This window comes from Gossypium hirsutum, chromosome A02 (assembly GCF_007990345.1).
Source record: "Gossypium hirsutum isolate 1008001.06 chromosome A02, Gossypium_hirsutum_v2.1, whole genome shotgun sequence".
In the NCBI taxonomy this organism is placed as follows: Eukaryota; Viridiplantae; Streptophyta; class Magnoliopsida; order Malvales; family Malvaceae; genus Gossypium; species Gossypium hirsutum.
Genome location: NC_053425.1, coordinates 18,169,131 through 18,179,812, shown reverse-complemented (window position 1 = coordinate 18,179,812; position 10,682 = coordinate 18,169,131).

Sequence of the window (10,682 nt, the reverse complement as noted above, 5' to 3'; positions counted from 1 at the left end):
TTTCAAAAATCATATCTTGAGTTCACAACTCAAAATCAGTTTTGTGATTTTTCCCTGAAACTGACTTCATGTCCCCACCTATGGATTTTTTTCTAGAATTTTTGGGTCGGGCCAATTAGTACCAGTTATTAGTCAAAGTCTCCCATGTTACAGGGGTCGACTACACTGACCTTTTCCCATTACGACTGGGATATCTCTCTGCACAGAGCTTCAATACTGATGCCGTTTGTTTCTATGGAAACTAGACTCAGAGAGGAATCCATACATATATGGTTATGACCCCTAATTATCTCTGGTCAATTATAGTGAATTTCCAAAAGGCGGAACAGTGAATCCAGAAACTGTTCTGGCCCTGTTCCACAAGAACCCGAATATCTCTTTCTGATACCTGTTCCTATAATTGTTTCGTTACTTCCATATGAAAGTAGATTCATCAAGGTTCGATTACATAATTTATTCACTATTTAATTCCACTCCTACGAATTCTTGTGATTTTTCCAATCCACACCACTGCTGCTATCAGCTTCTGTTTTCAAAGTGAACCTTACCTAATTTGGGGTTTCATGGACCAACTAGGGCCTTGTCATACATAAGCCCACATATGATCATACTTAGCCATTCTAGTGGCTGATCATTTGCTCAACACTTCCATTCCCACATAGTACATCATGAAACCATCTATACATTCATAAATACGAATGGTCTAATGCCATACTCCACTTCTACAAGCCATTTTCGCATGGCTGTACACTTATACATTTCATAAAGTACTCGAAAGACAACAACGGGTAGTCCTATACATGCCATAACGAAATTCAACCAAATAGTACCCAAAGAGCCTTTGATAGTGTGGGCGACTTCGACTTCAAGATCTCGAGTCCGATATCTGGAGAACCAAAAATCTATAAAACAGAGGAGCAATGTAACGAGTAAGCAATTTATGCTTAGTAAGTTGAGCAAGGAATTCCAGCATGCACAAAGAATAGCACACATTTAGCTAAACGGAATATTTCATAATACGCAATTTACCGATATCGAACTTGCTTCACAACATTAACAACCCTTATGTACATACACAATAAACTAACTTGGCGAAGGCCGGTAGCTCGTTTATCAACTGACGAACATTTATTTGTAAGGGCTCGATTAAATTCAACACATACGTAACATATCCCCATATTGGGATGTTTTCGGAGTATTCGCTGGAATTTTACAGCAAGCTCATTCATTACCAAATCACGTACCTTCGGGATTTAACCGGATATAGCTCCTCGTTCAAATGCCTTCGGGACATAGCCCGGTTTTAGTAACTCACACAATGCCTTCGGGACATAACCCGGATTTAACAACTCGCACGAATGCCTTCGGGACTTAACCCGGATTTAATAACTCGCACGAATGCCTTCGGGACTTAACCCGGATTTAATAACTCGCACGAATGCCTTCGGACTTAACCCGGATTTAGTATCTCGCACAAAGGCCTTCGGATCTTAATCCGGATATATTCACTTAGCACAAAGCCTTCGGGACTTAGCCCGGACAGCATTCAATTAATCATGCACATCTAACAATAATTCATAGCACATTCATATTTATTTTCGTTTACGAAACTCAAACACAAGCACATATTGTCCTTGCACATTCGGCTCAATAGCCACACATAGAGCATGATTTAATCACATCGAAATTTAAGCTCTCTTACTCAAGAACTTACCTCGGGTGTTGTCGAACGATTCCGCTAGCTATTCAACCACTTTTTCCTTCCCTTTATCGGTTTTATTTCCCCTTTGCTCTTGAGCTTAATCAAACAAATAAATTGATTTCATCATTTTAGGCATCAAAAGATGAACACAAGGCACTTAGCCCATATTTATACATTAGACATTAAAGTCTCATACATGCAAAAATCATGCATCAACACCACATATTAGCTAATTTCTTGCCCTTGACCGAATATGCATGTCCATTTTGGGTCGATTTCAACACTTAATACACACATGTACACACTAGTAAAGCATCCTCCCCCTTTTCATCAATTTAACACATGCATTGCTCATTAACATGCAAAGTTACATTCGGCCTTAGCACACATCTTGCTAGCCGATTCTTCTCCATTTACAACCAATGCACATATGTGCTCACACAACAAAAAATGCTAAAAAGGAGGTTCAGAATCATCAAGCCATCATCACATGCATCATAACAAGCTTCATATTTTGCATGCAATGGCATTAACACAACCTCCACCTAGGCCGAATCTTAACTCATCCTCATGCCTCATCACCACAACATTAAACATCAACCAAGAATGATTCATCCATGGTCAAGTGCCATTTCCATCACATAGCAAGATTTAGACCATGGGTTAGGTAGAACTCAAGCTAACAACTAAAAACATGCATGCCTCTCATGGAACATCATCAAACATACCTTAGCCTAGCTACATGCATGGCCGAATCTCTTCACCTTTCTTCTTCTTTCCTCCTTAAAATTTTGGCCAAGGATGAACCAAAGGATGAGAAAATTTTCTTTGTTTTTCTTTCTAGTTTTGGCAAGCATGAAGATGAGAAAAGGATGAACAAAATTCCCCCCCTTTCTCTTCTTTAGCTCACGCAATGGGGGACAAACACTACACACACATTTTTTTTCTTTTGTTTTCCATTTCTTTATTACCCATACTCCTTATTTATTCTTCCACTAACAAAACATGTTTCATGACATGTTTTGCCCATCCTTCCTTGTCATGGCCGGCCACTACTCATTAGGGGGGAATTTGACATGCAAGTCCCCCTTTGTCCACATGCACTAGTAGGTCCTCACACATTGACCTATCACATTTTAGAATTTTCTCACATAAGTCCTATTGACTAAATTCACATGAAATCAACCAAATTGAAGCTTGAAATTTTCACACATTCATAATTACATATTCTACACAATAAGTATCACATTCAAACATTTCGGTGACTCGGTTTAGCGGTCCCGAAACCACTTCCCGACTAGGGTCAACTTTGGGCTGTCACAACTCTCCCCCACTTAAGAAATTTTCGTCCCCGAAAATCTTACCGGTAAATAGTTTGGGTATCGTTCTTTCATCGAGCTCTCGGTCTCCCAAGTTGCTTCCTCGATCCCGTGTTTGAGCCATAACACCTTTACTAGCGGAACTCTTTTGTTTCGCAACTCCTTCACTTCACGAGCTAGGATACGCATCGGTTCTTCTTCATAGCTCATGTCGACTTGAATTTCAACCTCTGATGGGCTAATTATATGCGATGGATCAGATCGATAGCGTCGAAGCATCGAAACATGAAAGACGTCATGAATCTTTTCAAGCTCCGGGGGCAAAATCAATCTATACGCAACCGGACCAACTCGTTCGGAGATTTGTACGGCCCAATGAATCTTGGGCTCAACTTGCCCTTACGGCCGAACCTGAGTATCTTTTTCCAAGGTGAAACCTTAAGGAACACTTTGTCTCCCACCTGATAGTCGATGTCTTTTCGTTTCAAATCTGCGTACGATTTCTGACGATCCGTGGCTACCTTCAGACTTTCACGGATTACCTTTACTTTCTGTTCAGCATCTCTAATCAAATCAACTCCGAAAATTTTGCTTTCACCGAGCTCGTCCAAAACAATGGTGTACGGCATTTACGACCGTACAAAGCCTCGTAAGGTGCCATCTTAATACTTGATTGAAAACTATTGTTGTAAGCGAATTCAATCAAAGGTAAATACCGTTCCCATGAACTACTGAACTCGAGGATGCAACATATCAACATATCCTCCAGTATCTGAATTATCCTCTCGGATTGACCATCGGTTTGGGGGTGAAAAGCAGTGCTAAAATGCAGCTTGGTACCCAGAGCTTCTTGCAATTTCTTCCAAAATCGTGAGGTGAATCTCGGATCTCTATCCGACACGATAGAAACAGGTACCCCGTGTAATCTCACAATTTGATAAACGTACAATTCAGCTAGTTTCTCCAATGAAAAATCCGTACGTACGGGGATGAAATGAGCCGACTTAGTCAGTCTATCAACAATAACCCATATCGCATCCTTCTTACTTGCTGACAAGGGCAGTCCGGACACAAAGTCCATTGTGACTCGATCCCATTTCCACTCGGGTATCATGATCGGCTGGAGTAATCCTGAAGGCACTTGATGTTCCGCTTTCACTTGTTGACATATTAAACATCTCGAAACAAAGTCAGAGATGTCCCGTTTCATACCATGCCACCAAAATTGACGTTTCAAATCATTGTACATTTTCGTACTCCCCGGGTGAATTGACATTCGGCTACAATGGGCTTCGTTCAGAATCATCGAAATGAGTTCCGAATTCCTTGGAACACACAAACGATTTCTAAACCTCAAACAATCATCATCAATTTGAAACTCCGATTCCTCGTTCGGAAAACACTTAGCCCGTTTGTAACCAATTCATCATCGACTTTCTGAGCTTCACGAATTTGGTGAGTCAATAATGGTTTAGCTTTTAATTCAGCTACTAACACACTGTCTGGTAGAACAGACAAATGCACGTTCATCGCTCGTAAAGCAAACAATGACTTCCGGCTTAAGGCGTCCGCAACCACGTTAGCCTTTCCCGGGTGGTAATCAATGACAAGCTCGTAATCTTTCAACAACTCAAGCCAACGTCTTTGTCGCAGATTCAAGTCTCGTTGAGTCATCAAATATTGAGACTTTTGTGATCCGAAAATACATGGCACTTCTCACCAAACAGATAATGTCGCCATATTTTTAAAGCAAACACGATGGCAGCTAGTTCGAGATCATGGGTCGGATAATTCCTCTCGTGTGGCTTCAATTGTCTCGACGCATAGGCCACGACTCGACCTTCTTGCATCAATACGCAACCCAACCCAAGTAGGGATGCGTCACTATAAATGACAAACTCTTTACCTGATTCGGGTTGCACCAAAATTGGAGCTTCAGTCAAATGAGTTTTCAGTTGGTCGAAACTTTTCTGACATTTCTCCGTCCACTCGAACTTAACATCCTTTTGAAGTAGCTTCGTCATTGGTGTGGCTATCATCGAGAAACCTTTCACAAATCGTCGGTAATAACCGGCGAGCCCCAAAAAGCTCCGAACTTCAGTAACATTTCTCGGAGGTTTCCAGTCAAGTATGGCTGAAATTTTATTCGGGTCAACTCGAATACCCGACGCGGATACCACATGACCCAAGAAGCTAACCTCTCTTAACCAGAACTCACACTTACTGAACTTAGCATATAACTGCTTATCCCGCAAAATTTGCAGCACTAGCCTCAGATGCTCAGCATGTTCGGTCTCGTCTCTTGAATAGACCAAAATGTCATCAATGAACACCACTACGAACCGATCCAAATACGGTCTGAAGATCCGATTCATCAAATCCATAAATACTGCAGGGGCATTAGTGAGCCCAAACGGCATCACTAAGAATTCGTAGTGACCATATCTTGTTCTGAAGGCAGTTTTGGGAATATCTGAATCTCGGATTCGCAACTGATAATAGCCCGATCTCAAATCTATTTTTGAGAACACTGAGGCTCCCTTCAGTTGGTCGAACAAATCATCGATGCGCGGCAACGGATATTTGTTCTTTATCGTCACTTTATTCAGCTGACGATAGTCAATGCACAACCTCATGGTTCCGTCCTTCTTTTTCACGAACAATACTGGTGCACCCCAAGGTGAGAAACTTGGTCGAGCGAAACCTCTATCCGTCAGTTCTTGCAACTGAGCTTTCAACTCCTTTAACTCGGTTGGTGCCATACGATACGGAGCTATCGAAATCGGCGTAGTCCCAGGTACAAGCTCAATACCAAACTCTACCTCCCGAACAGGTGGTAAACCCGGTAATTCTTCCGGAAAAACATCCGGGTATTCACAAACCACCGGCACAGATTCGGGTTTCTTTTCTAATTCTTTGTCACCAAGTACATACGCAAGGTATGCTTCGCACCCTTTTCTTACATATTTCTGTGCCAACATTGCTGATATCACAGCTGGCATCCCCTCTAAGTCCGCAGACTCAATTCGGACTACTTCGTTATTTGCGCATCTCAAATCAATAGTCTTGCTCTTGCAATTCACAATCGCATCATGCGCGGTCAACCAATCCAAACCAAGGATAACATCAAATTCATCAAACGGCAAGAGCATCAAGTTCGCCGGGAAACAGGAACCTCGAATTTCCAGGGGACATTTCTTACACACTTTGTCGACAAGCACGTAACGACCCAAGGGATTTGACACCCGAATTACGAACTCAGTAGACTCAATAGGTAAAGTCTTACTGGATGCTAAGGTTTCACATATGTAAGAATGAGTAGAACCGGGGTCAATCAAAGCAATTACATTAGTATCAAAGAGGGTGAATGTACCGGTAATAACATCAGGCGAAGAAGCATCCTCGCGGGCACGTATAGCATAAGCTCTAGCAGGCGCACGGGCTTCGGATCTGGTTATATCATCTCTAGATCCTCTCTGACCACCACCAGCATTGCCCATATTTCCAGATGGTCTACCTCGAGCAGTGGTAGCACCCGGTCTCCCACTCTGATTTGCATTCTGCCCCGACAACCTCGGGCAATCTTTAATGAAGTGGTCCACTGATCCGCATTTGTAACAGGAGCGGTCAGGAAATCTACAACTCCCCGAATGCCATTTACCGCAATATCGGCATTTCGTCCTGTCTTGACGTTCATTCCCAACACTGGCGACCGAAGTGCCTCGTGTACCCACAGGGGGTCGATCACGATCTCGTCCAAAAAGGCCCGAAGTGCCTCTAAACTGGCCCGCATCATCTCGAAATCTCTTCGATGTCTGTTGAAGAGACCTTCCCGAGGATCTTTTACGAAACTCTCCAGTTCCCTCATCAACTCTTTGCTTTTCTTTTCTAAGCTCTTCGGCTTTACAAGCTCGTTCAACAAGTACCACGAACTCTCGTATTTCAAGAACGCCAACGAACATCTTTATATCTTCATTCAGCCCATCCTCGAAGCGTTTACACATAATAGTTTCGGACGAAACACATTCCCGAGCGTATTTGCTAAGTCTAACAAATTTTCGCTCGTAATCAGTAACCGACATGGAGCCTTGCTTAAGCTCAAGAAATTCCTTCTGTTTTTGATCAACAAATCTCTGACTGATATACTTTTTCCGAAACTCAGTTTGGAAAAACTCCCAAGTTACTTGCTCTCGGGGCACAATAGAAGTCAGAGTACTCCACCAATAGTAGGCAGAATCACGTAGCAAGGAGATAGCACACTTTAGGCATTCATCGGGTGTACAAGATAGCTCATCGAGTACCCGGATAGTGTTGTCCAGCCAAAATTCAGCTTGCTCGGCATCATCGCTATCCATAGCCTTAAATTCAGTAGCCCCATGTTTTCGGATTCTATCAACTGGGGGCTTATTTGACCTTATTTGGTCCGTTACCGGTGGTATTGTAGGTGCGGGGGTAGTATTTGTCGGGAATGGAGGTTGTGGAACAGCCATATTAGTTCGAATGTATTGGTTAAACCAATCATTCATCACACTATAGAATGCTTGTCTAGCTTCATCATTCTGATTACTAGCATTAGGTTGAGAGTTTGCCGGCACTGTCCCTTGTGCGGGAGCAGGCGCTACACTCTCAAGATCATCAGCTACCTCTCGGTCACGATCGGGATCCATTACTATAAATAAACACATTTACAATTGTCGGAAATCACCACACTATCAAGTAATCACATAAAATGGCATGTATAGCTAGACCCAAAACATTACGGTAGTCCTAGAATCGACTAAACCGTAGCTCTGATACCAATAAAATGTAACACCCCGAACCCGAGACCGACACCGGAGTCGGACACGAGATGTTAACAAACTTTGAAAAATTTTTCCAGACACTGCCCAGTCTGAGTACTAGTCGCTTCAAAAATCATATCTTGAGTTTCACAACTCAAAAATCAGTTTTGTGATTTTTCCCTGAAACCAGACTCATGTCCCCACCTATGGATTTTTTTCTAGAATTTTTGGTCGGGCCAATTAGTACAGTTTATTAGTCAAAGTCTCCCATGTTACAGGGGTCGACTACACTAACCTTTTCCCATTACGACTGGGATATCTCTCTGCACAGAGCTTCAATACTGATGCCGTTTGTTTCTATGGAAACTAGACTCAGAGAGGAATCCATACATATATGGTATGACCCCTAATTATCTCTGGTCAATTTATAGGGAATTTCCAAAGCCGGAACAGTGAATCCAGAAACTGTTCTGGCCCTGTTCCACAAGAACCCGAATATCTCTTTCTGTACTGTTCCTATAATTGTTTCGTTACTTCCATATGAAAGTAGATTCATCAAGGTTCGATTACATAATTTATTCACTATTTAATTCCACTCCTACGAATTCTTGTGATTTTTCCAATCCACACCACTGCTGCTATCAGCTTCTGTTTTCAAAGTGAACCTTACCTAATTTGGGGTTTCATGGACCAACTAGGGCCTTGTCATACATAAGCCCACATATGATCATACTTAGCCATTCTAGTGGCTGATCATTTGCTCAACACTTCCATTCCCACATAGTTACATCATGAAACCATCTATACATTCATAAATACGAATGGTCTAATGCCATACTCCACTTTTACAAGCCATTTTCGCATGGCTGTACACTTATACATTTCATAAAGTACTCGAAAGACAACAACGGGTAGTCCTATACATGCCATAACGAAATTCAACCAAAATAGTACCCAAAAGAGCCTTTGATAGTGTGGGCGACTTCGACTTCAAGATCCCGAGTCCGATATCTGGAGAACCAAAAATCTATAAAACAGAGGAGCAATGTAACGAGTAAGCAATTTATGCTTAGTAAGTTTGAGCAAGGAATTCCAGCATGCACAAAGAATAGCACACATTTAGCTAAACGGAATATTTCATAATACGCAATTTACCGATATCGAACTTGCTTCACAACATTAACAACCCTTATGTACATACACAATAAACTAACTTGGCCGAAGGCCGGTAGCTCGTTTATCAACTGAGCGAACATTTATTTGTAAGGGCTCGATTAAATTCAACACATACGTAACATATCCCATATTGGGATGTTTTTCGAGTATTCGCTGGAATTTTACAGCAAGCTCATTCATTACCAAATCACGTACCTTCGGGATTTAACCGGATATAGCTCCTCGTTCAAATGCCTTCGGGACATAGCCCGGTTTTAGTAACTCACACAATGCCTTCGGGACATAACCCGGATTTAACAACTCGCACGAATGCCTTCGGGACTTAACCCGGATTTAATAACTCGCACGAATGCCTTCGGGACTTAACCCGGATTTAATAACTCGCACGAATGCCTTCGGGACTTAACCCGGATTTAGTATCTCGCACAAAGGCCTTCGGATCTTAATCCGGATATATTCACTTAGCACAAAGCCTTCGGGACTTAGCCCGGACAGCATTCAATTAATCATGCACATCTAACAATAATTCATAGCACATTCATATTTCATTTTCGTTTACGAAACTCAAACACAAGGCACATATTGTCCTTGCACATTCGGCTCAATAGCCACACATAGAGCATGATTTAATCACATCGAAATTTAAGCTCTCTTACTCAAGAACTTACCTCGGGTGTTGTCGAACGATTCCGCTAGCTATTCAACCACTTTTTCCTTCCCTTTATCGGTTTTATTTCCCCTTTGCTCTTGAGCTTAATCAAACAAATAAATTGATTTCATCATTTTAGGCATCAAAAGATGAACACAAGGCACTTAGCCCATATTTATACATTAGACATTAAAGTCTCATACATGCAAAAATCATGCATCAACACCACATATTAGCTAATTTCTTGCCCTTGACCGAATATGCATGTCCATTTTTGGGGTCGATTTCAACACTTAATACACACATGTACACACTAGTAAAGCATCCTCCCCTTTTCATCAATTTAACACATGCATTGCTCATTAACATGCAAAGTTACATTCGGCCTTAGCACACATCTTGCTAGCCGATTCTTCTCCATTTAGCAACCAATGCACATATGTGCTCACACAACAAAAAATGCTAAAAAGGAGGTTCAAGAATCATCAAGCCATCATCACATGCATCATTAACAAGCTTCATATTTTGCATGCAATGGCATTAACACAACCTCCACCTAGGCCGAATCTTAACTCATCCTCATGCCTCATCACCACAACATTAAACATCAACCAAGAATGATTCATCCATGGTCAAGTGCCATTTCCATCACATAGCAAGATTTAGACCATGGGTTAGGTAGAACTCAAGCTAACAACTAAAAACATGCATGCCTCTCATGGAACATCATCAAACATACCTTAGCCTAGCTACATGCATGGCCGAATCTCTTCACCTTTCTTCTTCTTTCCTCCTTAAAATTTTTGGCCAAGGATGAACCAAAGGATGAGAAAATTTTTCTTTGTTTTTCTTTCTAGTTTTTGGCAAGCATGAAGATGAGAAAAGGATGAACAAAATTCCCCCCCTTTCTCTTCTTTAGCTCACGGCAATGGGGGGACAAACACTACACACACATTTTTTTTTTCTTTTGTTTTCCATTTCTTTATTACCCATACTCCTTATTTTATTCTTCCACTAACAAAACATGTTTCATGACATGTTTTGCCCATCCTTCC